Genomic DNA, 13077 nt, shown 5'->3' on the forward strand with positions numbered 1-13077 from the left:
TCAGAGCATTTGGTTCAAGAGTCCTAAGATGTCTGAAACCCGCACTAAGTAGAGTCTTTTTCATGGGTGTGAAGTGCACCACATCTATAAGTGGGAGGCTACAAAGTGTTTTTAGAAAAACTTCACTTTCTTTGTTATTTTTATCGTGTGTGGGTATGATCCAACTTCCTCTTTCTAATCTGTCATTATGTGTTTCAGATCATTCCTCCTCGTAGATCTAACACACATAATGCTAATGCACGCAATGCTAACACAATTCCTCTAGTCTCGAACCAAGAGGTTACGAATGCAGAATTTTGGAATGTGATCCTGCTCTTGGCTCAGAGTGTGGCCAATCAGAATAATCAGCAGGTCTGAGTTCCTACTAACACAAATGGTGGATCAGCAGCATCTAGGGTTTGAGATTTTGTTTGGATGAATCCGACTGAGTTTCTAGGGTCAAAGGTTGGTGAGGACCCACAAAACTTCATTCATGAGGTTAAGAAAATCCTTAGAGTAATGCACGTGACACAAATTGAGAGTGTTGAGCTAGCAATATCCTCTCAATTGAAAGACGTGGTTCATATCTGGTTCACTCTGTAGAAAGATAACAGTGGTGCAGATGCAGCTCCTATGACTTGGCATTGTTTTACTGGAACTATCCTAGGAAGGTTATTCCCAAGGGAATTGAGAGAAGCTAAGGCACAAGAGTTTACGAGCATGAAGCAGGGTTCTATGTTTGTCCAAGAGTACGGGATGAAGTTCACCCAGCTCTCCAGGTATGCTCCACACATGGTTGCCGATCCTAGGGCACAAATGAGTAAGTTATTATTTGGGGTGTCCGATCTGGTAAAGATTGAGTGCTGGAATGATATGTTTCTAGGGGATATGGATATATCTCCAGACTAATGACTCATCTTCAGCAGGTTGAGGGAGATAAGCTTAGGGAATTGGCTAAGGATAACAAAAAGGCCAGAACAGAAAACTATGAATACTCACAACAAAAGTCGGACGGTGGGAATTAATCACAATTTCATCAGAAGTCTACAACCCCAGCACCTTCATCACCTAGTTCTCCATCCCCCAGGTCCCGACTAGATCAGAAATGTAGCAAATCAGGCTCTACGTCTCAGTGGAGTGCTTCAGGAAACATGACCTTCCCAACTTGTCAAAAATGTGGTAAGAACCATCCGGGCGAGTGGATTGCAGCCAAGGAAGGGTGTTTTAGGTATTGTCAGTTTAGCCATAGGTTGAAGGATTTCCCATCTACCACGCATGGGCAAGGAGATAACAATAATAGGGCTCAGTCTACAGCTCCAGCAGCACCAACAGGTCGCCCAACTCAGCAAGGTGATTTGTTTAGTACAAGTGGCGGTCAGCACCAGAACACGTTATATGCTCTCCAGGGTCGCCAGGACCAGGAAAATTCTCTTGAGGTGGTCACTTGTACGTTACGAGTCTTTTATTACATGTTTATGCATTGTTAGATCCAGGGGCTACACTGTGTTTTATAACTCTTTATATAGAAGTAAACTTTTATGTCAGTTCAAAAACTCATTCAAAACCCTTCTCAGTCTCTACTCCATTTGGTTACCAATTATAGGTAGACATGTATACAAAAAGTGCCCTATCACAGTCTCTCAGAAAGTCACCTCAACAGATATTGTAGAGTTAGAAATGGTAGATTTTGATATCTTTCTAGGCATGGATTTGTTACATTCTTGTTATGCCTCAGTCGATTGTATAACTAGGATCGTTCAGTTTTAATTTCCAAACGAGCCAGTCATAGAGTGGAAGGGTAGTAGCTTAGTGCTTATGGGTCGATTCGTCTCTTACCTTAAGGCTAGAAAAATAATTTCCAAAGGGTATATCTAGCATCTTGTTCAGGTTAAGGATTCAAACTCTGAAACCCCAACTCGTGACTAAGTCCAGTAGTAAATGAGTTTCTAGAAATATTTCCAGATGATCCTCTCAGAGTTCCTCCTAAAAGGGACATCGACTTCAGAATAGATGTCCTTACGGATACCCAGACCATTTCGATTCCTCCTTACAGAATGGCTCCAGCCGATCTTAAGAAATTAAAAGAGCAGTATAAAGACCTTCTAGATAAGGGCTTTATTAGACCTAGTATCTCTCCATAGAGTGCTCTAGTGTTGCTCATAAAAAATAAAGATGGTTCTCTCAGAATGTGCATTGAATATCAGCAATTGAACGAAGTCACAATCAAGAATAAGTATCCCATCCCCAGGATTGATGACTTGTTCGACTAACTTCAGGGTGCTAGTTACTTTTCTAAGATAGACCTCAGTTCCGGCTATCATCAGCTCAGAATCAGAGATAGTGACATTCCAAAGACAGCTTTCTGAACTCAGTATGGTCATTATGAATTTGTAGTTATGTCTTTTGGACTAACAAATGCTCTTGCAACATTCATGGATTTGATGAACATGGTCTTCAAATAGTATTTGGACTTGTTCATTATCGTCTTTAGTGATGATATCCTCATTGATTCTCGAAATGAGGAGGAGAATGTGACTCATCTAAGAGTTGTTCTTAAAACTTTCAAAGATCGCTAGTTATTCGCTAAGTTCAGCAAATGTGAAATTTGGTTACAGTCTGTTGCTTTCCTTGGTCTTGTGGTATCTAGCTAAGGGATCCGAGTAGATTCACAAAAAAATGAGGCAGTACAACATTGGACCAGACCCACCTCCCTAACATATATCAGAAATTTCTTGGGTTTGGTCAGTTATTACAGGAGAGGTTTGGTCGGTTATTACAGGAGATTTGTTTAAGGAATTTCATCCATAGCTTTCCTATTGACCAAGTTGACTAAGAAGAAGGTCAAATTTCATTTGTCAGATGAGTGTGACAAAAGCTTCTCAGAACTGAAGACTAGGTTGACTACAACTCTGGTCTTGACTTTACCAGATGGTTCAGATGGTTATGTGATTTATTGTGATGCATCAAGGGTCGTCCTATGTTGTGTGTTGATGCAGGGAGGTAAGGTCATAGCTTATGCTTCTAGACAACTTAAGGTTCATTAGGAGAACTACTCGACTCTTAACCTCGAGCTTGCAGCTGCAATATTTGCCCTAAAGATTTTGAGACACAATTTGTATGGTGTTCATATTGATGAATTCATAGATCATAAGAGCCTCCAGTATGTGTTCGCCCAGGAAGAGTTGAATCTTCGTCAGAGGAGATGGCTTAAATTCCTCAAAGACTATGACATGAATGTGATGTACCATCCGGGTAAGGCCAATGTAGTGGTTGAAGCTCCCAATAGGGTTTCCATGGGTAGTGTAACACATGTTGAGGTAGAAAGGAAAGAGCAAACCAAAGATGTTCACCAGCATGCTCTCTTAGGATTTTCCTTACGGACACATCAGAGAGTGGGGTGACAATTTAGAATGGATCATAATCTTCGTTGGCAACAGATTTTAAGGAAAAACAAGATAGTGATCCTATATTACTTCAGTTGAAAGGTGCAGTTCATCAACAAAAAGTTAAGGTTTTCTCCCAAGGGGAGATGGTCAACTTCTGTACCAAGATCACTTATGTGTTCCTAATGTGGGTGAGTTGAGGTAGCAGATCCTTACGAAAGCTCATAACTCCAGGTATTCTATTCATCCAGATGCCACTAAGATGTACCGTGATCTACAGGAAGCCTTTTGGTGGATGAACATGAAGAGGGACATAGAAGACTTTGTGGCTAAGTGTCCAAATTATCAACAGGATAAGGTACAACATAAAAAACAAGGAGATACGTCTCGGGAGATTAACATTCCTACATGGAAGTGGGAAGTGATAAACATGGACTTCATTATGTGTTTAACTCGTACTCGTAGACAATATGCCTCCATTTGGGTAATAGTGGATAGAGTTACTAAGTCTGCTCACTACTTGCATTTCAATAATACAGATTAAGCGAAGGACTATGCCAAACTCTACATCCATGAGATAGTCAGGTTGCATGGGGTTCCCTTGTCTATAATCTCAATAGAGGTCCTCAATTTACCTCTTATTTCTGGAAATTGTGTCAGAAAGGTCTTGATACCTAGGTAAATCTCAGCACAACATTTCATCCACAGACGGATGGTCAGGCAGAACGTACCATTCAAACCTTAGAGGACATCTTAAGAGCTTGCGTGATCGATTTCAATGGTAGTTGGGATGATCACTTACCTCTCATAGAGTTTGCTTATAATAATAGCTTCCATTATAGCATCCATATGGCCCCGTATGATGCACTATATGGGAGTAGATGCATGTCCCCGATTGTTTGGTTTGAAGTAGGTGAAGCAGCCTTGATTGGGACAGATTCGGTTCATGAAGTTATGGAAAAAGTTCAACTAATAAGAGATAGACTAAAGACAACTCAGAGTCGTCAGAAGTCCTATGCAGATGTGAGGAGATGGGGACTTAGAATTTGAAATCGATGATTGGGTTTTCCTGAAGGTATCACCTATGAAGGGGGTGATAATATTTTACAACAGAGGGAAGCTTAGTCCTAGATATGTAGGTCCTTACAGAATCCTAAAAAGGGTTGATAATGTGGTCTATGAGTTAGAGTGGCCAGCAGAATTAGCAACAGTTCATCCAGACTTTCACATTTCCTTGTTGAAGAAGTGTGTGGATGATCCAACATCAATAGTACCATTAGAAAGTGTGGCTGTTAAATATAGTCTCACTTATGAAGAAGTTCGGACCGTGAGGTTCGTAGGTTGAGAAATAAAGAAGTTGCTTCAGTGAAGGTTTTGTGGAGGAGTCACTCCGTAGAGAGAGCTACTTGCGAAGCAGAAGCAACCATGAAGGCCAAATATCCTCACCTCTTTCCTTTCGATTCCATTTCAACTTCACGTAATAATTCCTCTCTAGTCTTTCAGTTTACTTTTGCGTAAATTCAGTCTCACTATCTTGTTCCTTCAATTGTTCTTGCATTTCAGTATATTTGCATGTTCTTGGAACTAAGTTCAGTTAGATATCAATTTCTAGTACTTAATGGTAGGGTTGCAGCTCCTTCCCTCCATACTCAGCTAGTTTAGACTTCATTCGAGGATGAATGATCCTAATGGGGAGATATTGTTACACCTCAGTAATCAAACTTGGACTATTCATCAGAAAAAGGTGAACCATGCAGGGGTTCACGGGCCATGATCAGGACCACGACCTATCAGCCTCAACGTGCTTTACAGCCACCCAGAAGTGGTGGACTACGGAGCCCTTCACGAGCCGTGGTGTGGCTCTTCAACCTGCACCAAGAGACCGTATCCCCAAGTGAAGAACCACAGTGGTCTTCACGATCTGTGGTCCTTCATACAGTCCGTGGAGTGGATCGTAGGGGGTCGGGGGTACCAGAAAGCAATAGAAATGGCCCGTGAATGAAGACCAACTTGACGGGTCGTGGTCCCTATGACGGTCTGTCATTGGCTCTGTGGAAGAGCCTCATCATCTTTTAAGTTAGGGTCATTTTGGTCTTTTTTCCTATGCATTAGGCACCTAAACTATACTGTTTATTACCTAAACTACGTCGTTTTACTAAGTTTAAGCCTAATAATCTAGTCACAACCTAACCAAAATCTTTATTCATCAAAAATCATCCAAACTTAGAGGAAAAAGAGTAGAAAGAGATGTTTTGCTTATAATTTCTGCCCCAAAATCGAAGGATTTTGTAAAACCCCGCAATTAGAAAGAGCTAGAATTAGAAAGAACCATTTTTGAAAAGAATAAATATCTGAAATTTGACAAAGTTATGTTAAGTATGAGTTTTGAGTCAACTTCAAAGGACCATAACATTCAGTACATGATGAGTTAGGTGGCGAATAAGATATCAAATGAAAGGTCTTGGAATCCTCTTTCAAACGCCACCGAGTTTGGTAATTTTCATACTCGTATGAGGGAGATATGCATGTTTAAAGTTGGATTGTCCAATTAGGGAAAGTTACCCGGATTAAAGAAGGGTATTTTGGTCTTTTCCTTACCAAATTAAGTTATATTATTTTTAGTAATTAATTGGTGAGGATTGATGCTACGGACATTAGAGCTACTAGAAAGGGATTCTTTAACCAGAAAGAATTCGGTTCAGATGGAGGATACCTATCCAGAAGTTTTTGCAACTCAATCATAGATGATGGAATCATCAAAGATTTGACCTTTTCGAACTCTGTCTCTAACTCATTAGAGGAACGGAAAACAAAGAGAAGATGTGTACGAACAAGAGTTGTTAAAACTAGCATATTGGAAGATCAATCGGCCAAAATAAGCATGAGCGGCTACGATATTCTAAGTTTCTTCCTCTTGACCGAATCTGTAACATTCATTAGCAGATTCATCTTCTGTACTTTTCTTGATCAAACTAGAGGTTACCAAGGAAGCATGCATAACACTGAATAGGGAGCCGCCTTTTACACCAGCTAGGCCTAAGATGTGAAATGGGTGCATAAAGATGTTGTGCTCAGCCTGGAATACAATCATGAAATTGAAAGTACCGAGCTCTACGTTGAAACTTCAACATAGTCATTCCTTAGTAACTCATTGCTACAACTTCTATTTAGCTCGTTCAGTGCTTACTCACTGCACTCGCTCTTGTTCAATAGCAGTTCTTCATTCTTTAGATAGCCGCGCGAGAGCTCTAAAATTCCATTCAGTTCAGGTCCTTAGTTCCGGTTGAATCGCGAGCGAAGTTCGACACTGCTAGCGATGCTCTACGATAGAGCAGATCCATTATTTCCATTATAGAGCCAATCGCACTGCGCTCTCTCTTTACGGCCGGTATGTAGAATCATTAGAGCGAGCGGAGCAACGGAGCAAAGTGGGCTGTTTGAACTTTGACTCTTATCTGTAAGTAAGGAGCTAAAATAAAGTCCTTATGAGGGCCCTCATTCTCAATGCAAGCTAGCTCTTACTTGTGTTTAGTGAGGAGGCTACCTAACATACATGTGACTGCCCTGGTTCTGATTTCTTCCTTGGGTAGGGCATCCGTGAGTTATAGAACACATGGAAAGAAAGTCGTATAAGGACGAGGCGGACTCTGCCATCTCTTTCTGTTCGCTTCCAGAGGTGCTTAAGTGGTCATTATTCGGGTGAAGGGATGGGCTGGGGTAGGTAAGAGATTGTTGAACTTTGGTTTTATTTAGCGAGGAACCCTTTCACTCGGCATCGAATGATCAAAGCTAAAAGCTTTAGGCATATTTTGAGCATGTACGCTATTTTTTTATTGCATCTACCGCGCTTGACATGATAAGACCAGACTTAGTTCATCAAGCTATGGAGAAAGTAAAAGTTATTCAAGAGAGGTTGAAAACATCCCAGAGTTGTCTGAAATCCTATACAAATAGTAGGAGAAGAGACTTAGAGTTTGAAGTAGATGATTGAGTATACTTGAAGGTTTCACCCATGAAGGGTGTTATGAGATTTGGTAAGAAGGGGAAACTTAGTACCCGGTATATTGGTCGTTACAGAATATCCAAGAGGATTGATAATGTAGCTTATGAGTTGGAGCTACCGCAAGAGTTAGATGCAATGTATCTAGTGTTTCACATTTCTATGTTGAAAAAGTGTATGGGCGAGCCTTCACATATCATACCCACTGAAGATATTGGTATTTAGGATAGCTTTTCTTATGAGGAGTTTCGTGATCAGATTCTAGACCGCCAGGTTCGCAATTTGAGAACCAAGGATGTAGCACTAGTCAAGGTCTTATGGAGAAATCAGTTTGTTGAGGAAGCTACATGGGAGACTGAGGAGGTCATGAAGAAGAGATATCCACATCTCTTTGAATCCAGAGACATTCCAGATCAAGGTACTAATTCTCTTGTTAGTACTCTTTAATTGATATACTGAATGTGTTAGATTTGCTTGTTGGGTGTTTGAGCTGAATGTTAGATCTTACAATCTTAGTCTACTTAGAGTGATCTCATTCGAGGACAAATGTTCCCAAAAGGGAGATATTGTAACACCCCGTTATTTGAAAGCGCTAGAATTAGAAAGAACCATTTTTGGAAAGAATGAAGATCTGAAATTTGGCGAAGTTATGTTATGTATGAGTTTTCAGTCAACTTCAAACGACCATAACTTTCAGTACATAATGAGTTAGGTGGTCAATAAGATATCAAATGAAAGGTCTTGTAATCCTATTTCCAACGCCACCAAGTTAAGCCAATTTTCAAGCTCGTATGAGGAAGATATAATTGTTTAAAGTTGGGCTATCTAATTAAGGAAAGTTACCTGGAATTAAGAGGGGTATTTTCTTCTTTTCCTTACCCAATTAAGTTATTTCATTTGAGTAATTCATTTGGGGTCTAATCTGAATTTTTTCAGTTTACACACTCAAATTTCTCACTAGGGTTTTAGAGAAAAGAACTCTAGAGGAGAAAGGAGGAGAAAGGGTAAAGATTTAGTCAAGTTCTTGAAGGTTTCGTGCGGATTTCACCAAGGGTTGATCCCTAAAGAGGTATGTGAGTTGACATAGCATTTGGTTCATTCATCCACATGCAAACATGTTTATTTCAGTGGGAATTCTACCTAAAGAGTTGAAAGTTTGATGTTCTTAAATTTGTTTCATTCTTGAATTGGAATGAGATTGATGAGTTTCTTGAGATAACTTTGTTGATTATTAGAGTTGTTTTGAGTTAGATTCTTGTGTACATGGTTTAAGTATTTGAATCTAAAGAGAAATTGAGAAAGAAGAATCAAATTTAATTGAATTAAGATAAGAAAATGAGATGAAAAATTCATTGGAAAGGTCTTGGGAGAGGCTAAGGCGACGCACCCCCGATGCACCAAAAGGTCTAGGGCGTTGCACCCCGATGCGCTAGAAGTCCTAGGGAGGCGTTCCAGAAGTGCGCCAAATTTGTGTCTCTGAACTTTAGGGTCTGGCGCCCCGCGCCAGCAGTTCATTTGGGACGTCTGCCCTCACCCGTTTTTCATCATTTAGCCTGTTTGAGTCCTTCTAAAGTGTACTAACACTTCCTATCAATTCTAACTACTCTAAATGACTTCAAAAAATCTAGAAATCATCCATTAACATGAATCATAACCTTGAATCCATAAATTAAATTCAAGGAATGTTAAGAGCCAAGTCTAGAGAGTTCTTAGATTCTTTTCAAACGTCTTTTACAAATGTTTCTAAAGTTGTTTTAAGACTTGAGCATTGAGTTGAGTAAGGGCGAAGTTCATTTTCTTTAAAAGATTATATGGGAACAAAGTATTTCCAAAGAGTAAATGTTTTTACATTTAAACAAGAAAGAAAACACCGATTTTCCAAGAGAGCTTTTGAGCTAGTTTTTGAGTAATAATCTCAAACCACAGAAAAAGAGTTACGTTTTTAAACATATGAGCTTAGTATATTTTGGGAGTAGTATTGAGCATCGAAATGGGGACGAGTTCATGATAACTCAAGTCTCCATAAACCATGTTGCCAACGTGGGTAGATAAGAGCATTCTTTTTAGATGATTCCTTAATGCTTTTAAGCATAGCTTAGTGGATCCATTTAGTTGAGGCGTTCTATATCCCGTCAAGTTATAAGACAGTTCTAGTAGCGTGGGCAAGACGTTGTAGCATCACATAGCTCATAGTGATAAATGTCGATTAGAAAATCTCCCAAACATTGTTTATTTTTTTGTATTCTTATATACAACTGAGATATTATGGTATTTTGCAATACTTGAAGATGTTATCTACAGTTTAAATGCTTTATATAAACTATATCTTTATTGCTGTTCTATTTCTTCATTGAGTTGAGTTTCCATGAGTTGATTAAAGTTGAGGTAAGTATTTCTTTCAAATTCCAATCAAGCTTACGCTTTGTTTACAATTCCCCTTGCATGCTCGTACATTCAATGTACTGATGCCATTTGGCGTGCATCATTTTATTTTGCAGATACAAGTAACCATGATCAACATCCAACACTACGTTGTGTCACACCCCAAGTCCCATTGAGACGGATAGGCACCCGATGCCCTAAAGGCCCGAGAGAACTAACCTATAACTCTTGCTTATCATACATGCAACAAATGAAGTTATAAATCTTTGATGAGTAAACGTAAAATACCATAATAAAATACCAACATAGATAGGCCCAAAATAGATATACTTGATTGGATGTTGAGGCCTTAATTACTAGAAAACAAGACATAATCACGCTTCACTTTGACATTGGTCTACAAAGCCTCTAAAAGATAGACACTTAGCTTATAACGGGACAAGACCCCATCATACCCCTTAACTAATATATAATCTCAAAAATATACTAGAGACTTGGCAAAGCCTTGAAGCAACCTGGAGCTCACCAAAGGTAGTTGAGTATCATATGCTTATATTGAGAGATTTTATTAGCGTGAGTACCTGTACCTGTGGCATTAAAACAACATCCCCCAGAAGGGACGTCAGTACAAAAGAATGTACTGAATATGTGAAGCATAAAGTAACCATATGTAAAATAAGAGCTCAACTTAAATCAGGTACAATGCACAAATATTATGTATAGATAGGATAAGAGACAACCTTTGATTATACGTGTGGAATCGCATACCTTACATTCACCTCTGCTTATTCTTTAGGAATCATGTACATTACATTCACCTTTGCTTATACTTGTGAAATCATGTACATTACATTCTTTGGTTATACTTGGGGAATCATGTACATTACATTCTTGGCTTTAAGTTTACTCATCTTTTCTTTATAAACTTTGTAGCATGTGACACAATGACCAGTTGATCAGTGGTAGGAGAGGATGACCCATGCTAGGCATTTTAACCCCTGGATGTGGTCCTCATAAATATACAAATCGGGATCGACCCATGCCAGGCTTTTATCCCCTCAGCTGCCACCCATAATAATATAGATTGGGATCAACCCATGCTAGGTATTTTAACCCTGAGCAGCCACCCATAATTATATAGATTGGGATCGGGCCATGCTAGATATTTTAACCCATGAGCTGCCATCCATAATTATATAGATTGGGATCGAGCCATGCTACGTACGACGACATTAATTTGGTGACATTTGAAACAAATGTCGGAAAATAGAGAATTTCACAACATTTAAGAACAAAATGTCATAAAACAATGACATTTGATGTCAAATGTCGTAAAAATAATGACATTTGGTATCAAAATATCGTAAATATAATGACATTTGGTCCACAATGTCACTATGATAATGACATTTATTGCAAAATGTCGTTGTTTTTAGCGACATTTAGCGAAAATGTCATTTAAATGATGACATTTGCTACAAATGTCAAATATAATATGACATTTATTACAAAATGTCATTAGTTTTAGTGGCATTTAGAAAAATATCGCTTAAATAGTGACATTTAATATAAATGTCGAATATATTATGACTTTAACTGCAAAATGTCATTGATTATAGTGACATTTAGAAAAAAAGTCACTAAAATAATTACATTTATTGCAAAATGTCGTTTTTAGCGACATTTAGCGAAAATGTCATTTAAATGATGACATTTGCTACAAATGTTGAATATAATATGACATTTATTACGAAATGTCATTGGTTTTAGTGACATTTAGGAAAATATCGCTTAAATAGTGACATTTAATGTAAATGTTGAATATATTATGACATTTACTGCAAAATGTCATTGATTTTAGTGACATTTAGAAAAATATCACTAAAATAGTGACATTTGTTGTAAAATGTCATTGATTTTAGCGACATTGATTTTTGTTGTTTGCTGACTTCAAAATTGGTCGGAATGTAGTTGGAAAACACAGTTTTCCGATGACTTTCCGACTACTTTTGAGTAGTCGGCAGACTGAGCGTCGGAAAATACTTGCCGACTACCATAGTCACTACATATAAATTAAAACCCGACCATTAAAGTACCTGAACTGCTGACTATATATTGTAGTCAGAACGGTAGTAAAATAATATTTTATTAATTTAAATACTACTGACTACTGTAGTCGGAATACTTATTAAATAATAATTTATTAATTTAATAACGCCGACTAGGGTTGTCGTAATAACTAATTAATTAACTATTAGGTGATCTTCCGACTATTGTAGACGACATTTTTAATTTTCAGAAAAAAATTTAAGTTAACATAACAAGGACTAATCTAAGATACAAAACTATAAAAGATGAAATTAACTGATAGTATGCAGCTGAAAAAAGCTAAATAGCCTATTGACAAATAAACAGTGTTTTGGGAGAAAAAACTTCGCCAGCCCCTCCAATAACGTGAAGAAAAAGAGTGGAGTTAGTCCTAGTATCCTAGTAGTGTTTCTGCCTCCAAGAAGAAGAAAAGACCAAAACACTAAGGTCTTTCTATAACAAGAATAGACTCAGAATAATACAACTTTCATTTCTTGGACAAAAAATGCATAAGCAGACTACAGAACCAATGTCATAATTGAAAGCAACATTGCAGCAGTATTTGTTCCATACGTTATTGCAACTAGCCAACTACAACAACATACTCGGTGTAATCCAACGAGTGAGATCTAGAAAGGGTAGAGAGTATACAAACCCAAACCATACAATTGTTTCTTCATTACTTGGACATCCCCCTCCCCCTATTCCACCTAGTGCCGAGAGTCTTTAACATTAGAGCCGAGGATCTATCGAAAACCACTCTAGTAGAACAAATTTATATTTATATAATCTAGAATAGATATATAACACGATGGTACTACAATTGCACATAACAATATCCAGATCCTTCAAATTCAGTCAACATTCAGAACTTTATTGGATACTAGGATTGGAAAATTCAGTCTAGAAATGATAATAGAAACTTCGACTCATTGAGTTGCAATTTGCACCAAATAATAATTTTTTATGATCCTCTCCTACAGTTGCAATTTACAGGATAAAAAAATTGTTACCGACAAACCTACAAAAGCAAATATTTTAATAAATTTGTACCAAATTTTCAACAAAATTGAAACTAAGAAAAGGACAACTATGGACGGGTAATTAGAGAGGTGTTCTAAGTGACCTTGAGGTAGTTATACTTACTTTCTTCGGCAACAAAATTATTGGTCTAGCACACTCAATACATACTGATGCCATCGCCGATGGAGTTGCCAATGTAGTTGACGATGTCTCGGACTTCTA

This window comes from Solanum tuberosum, unplaced genomic scaffold, assembly GCF_000226075.1.
Source record: "Solanum tuberosum cultivar DM 1-3 516 R44 unplaced genomic scaffold, SolTub_3.0 scf00195, whole genome shotgun sequence".
Classification (NCBI taxonomy): Eukaryota; Viridiplantae; Streptophyta; class Magnoliopsida; order Solanales; family Solanaceae; genus Solanum; species Solanum tuberosum.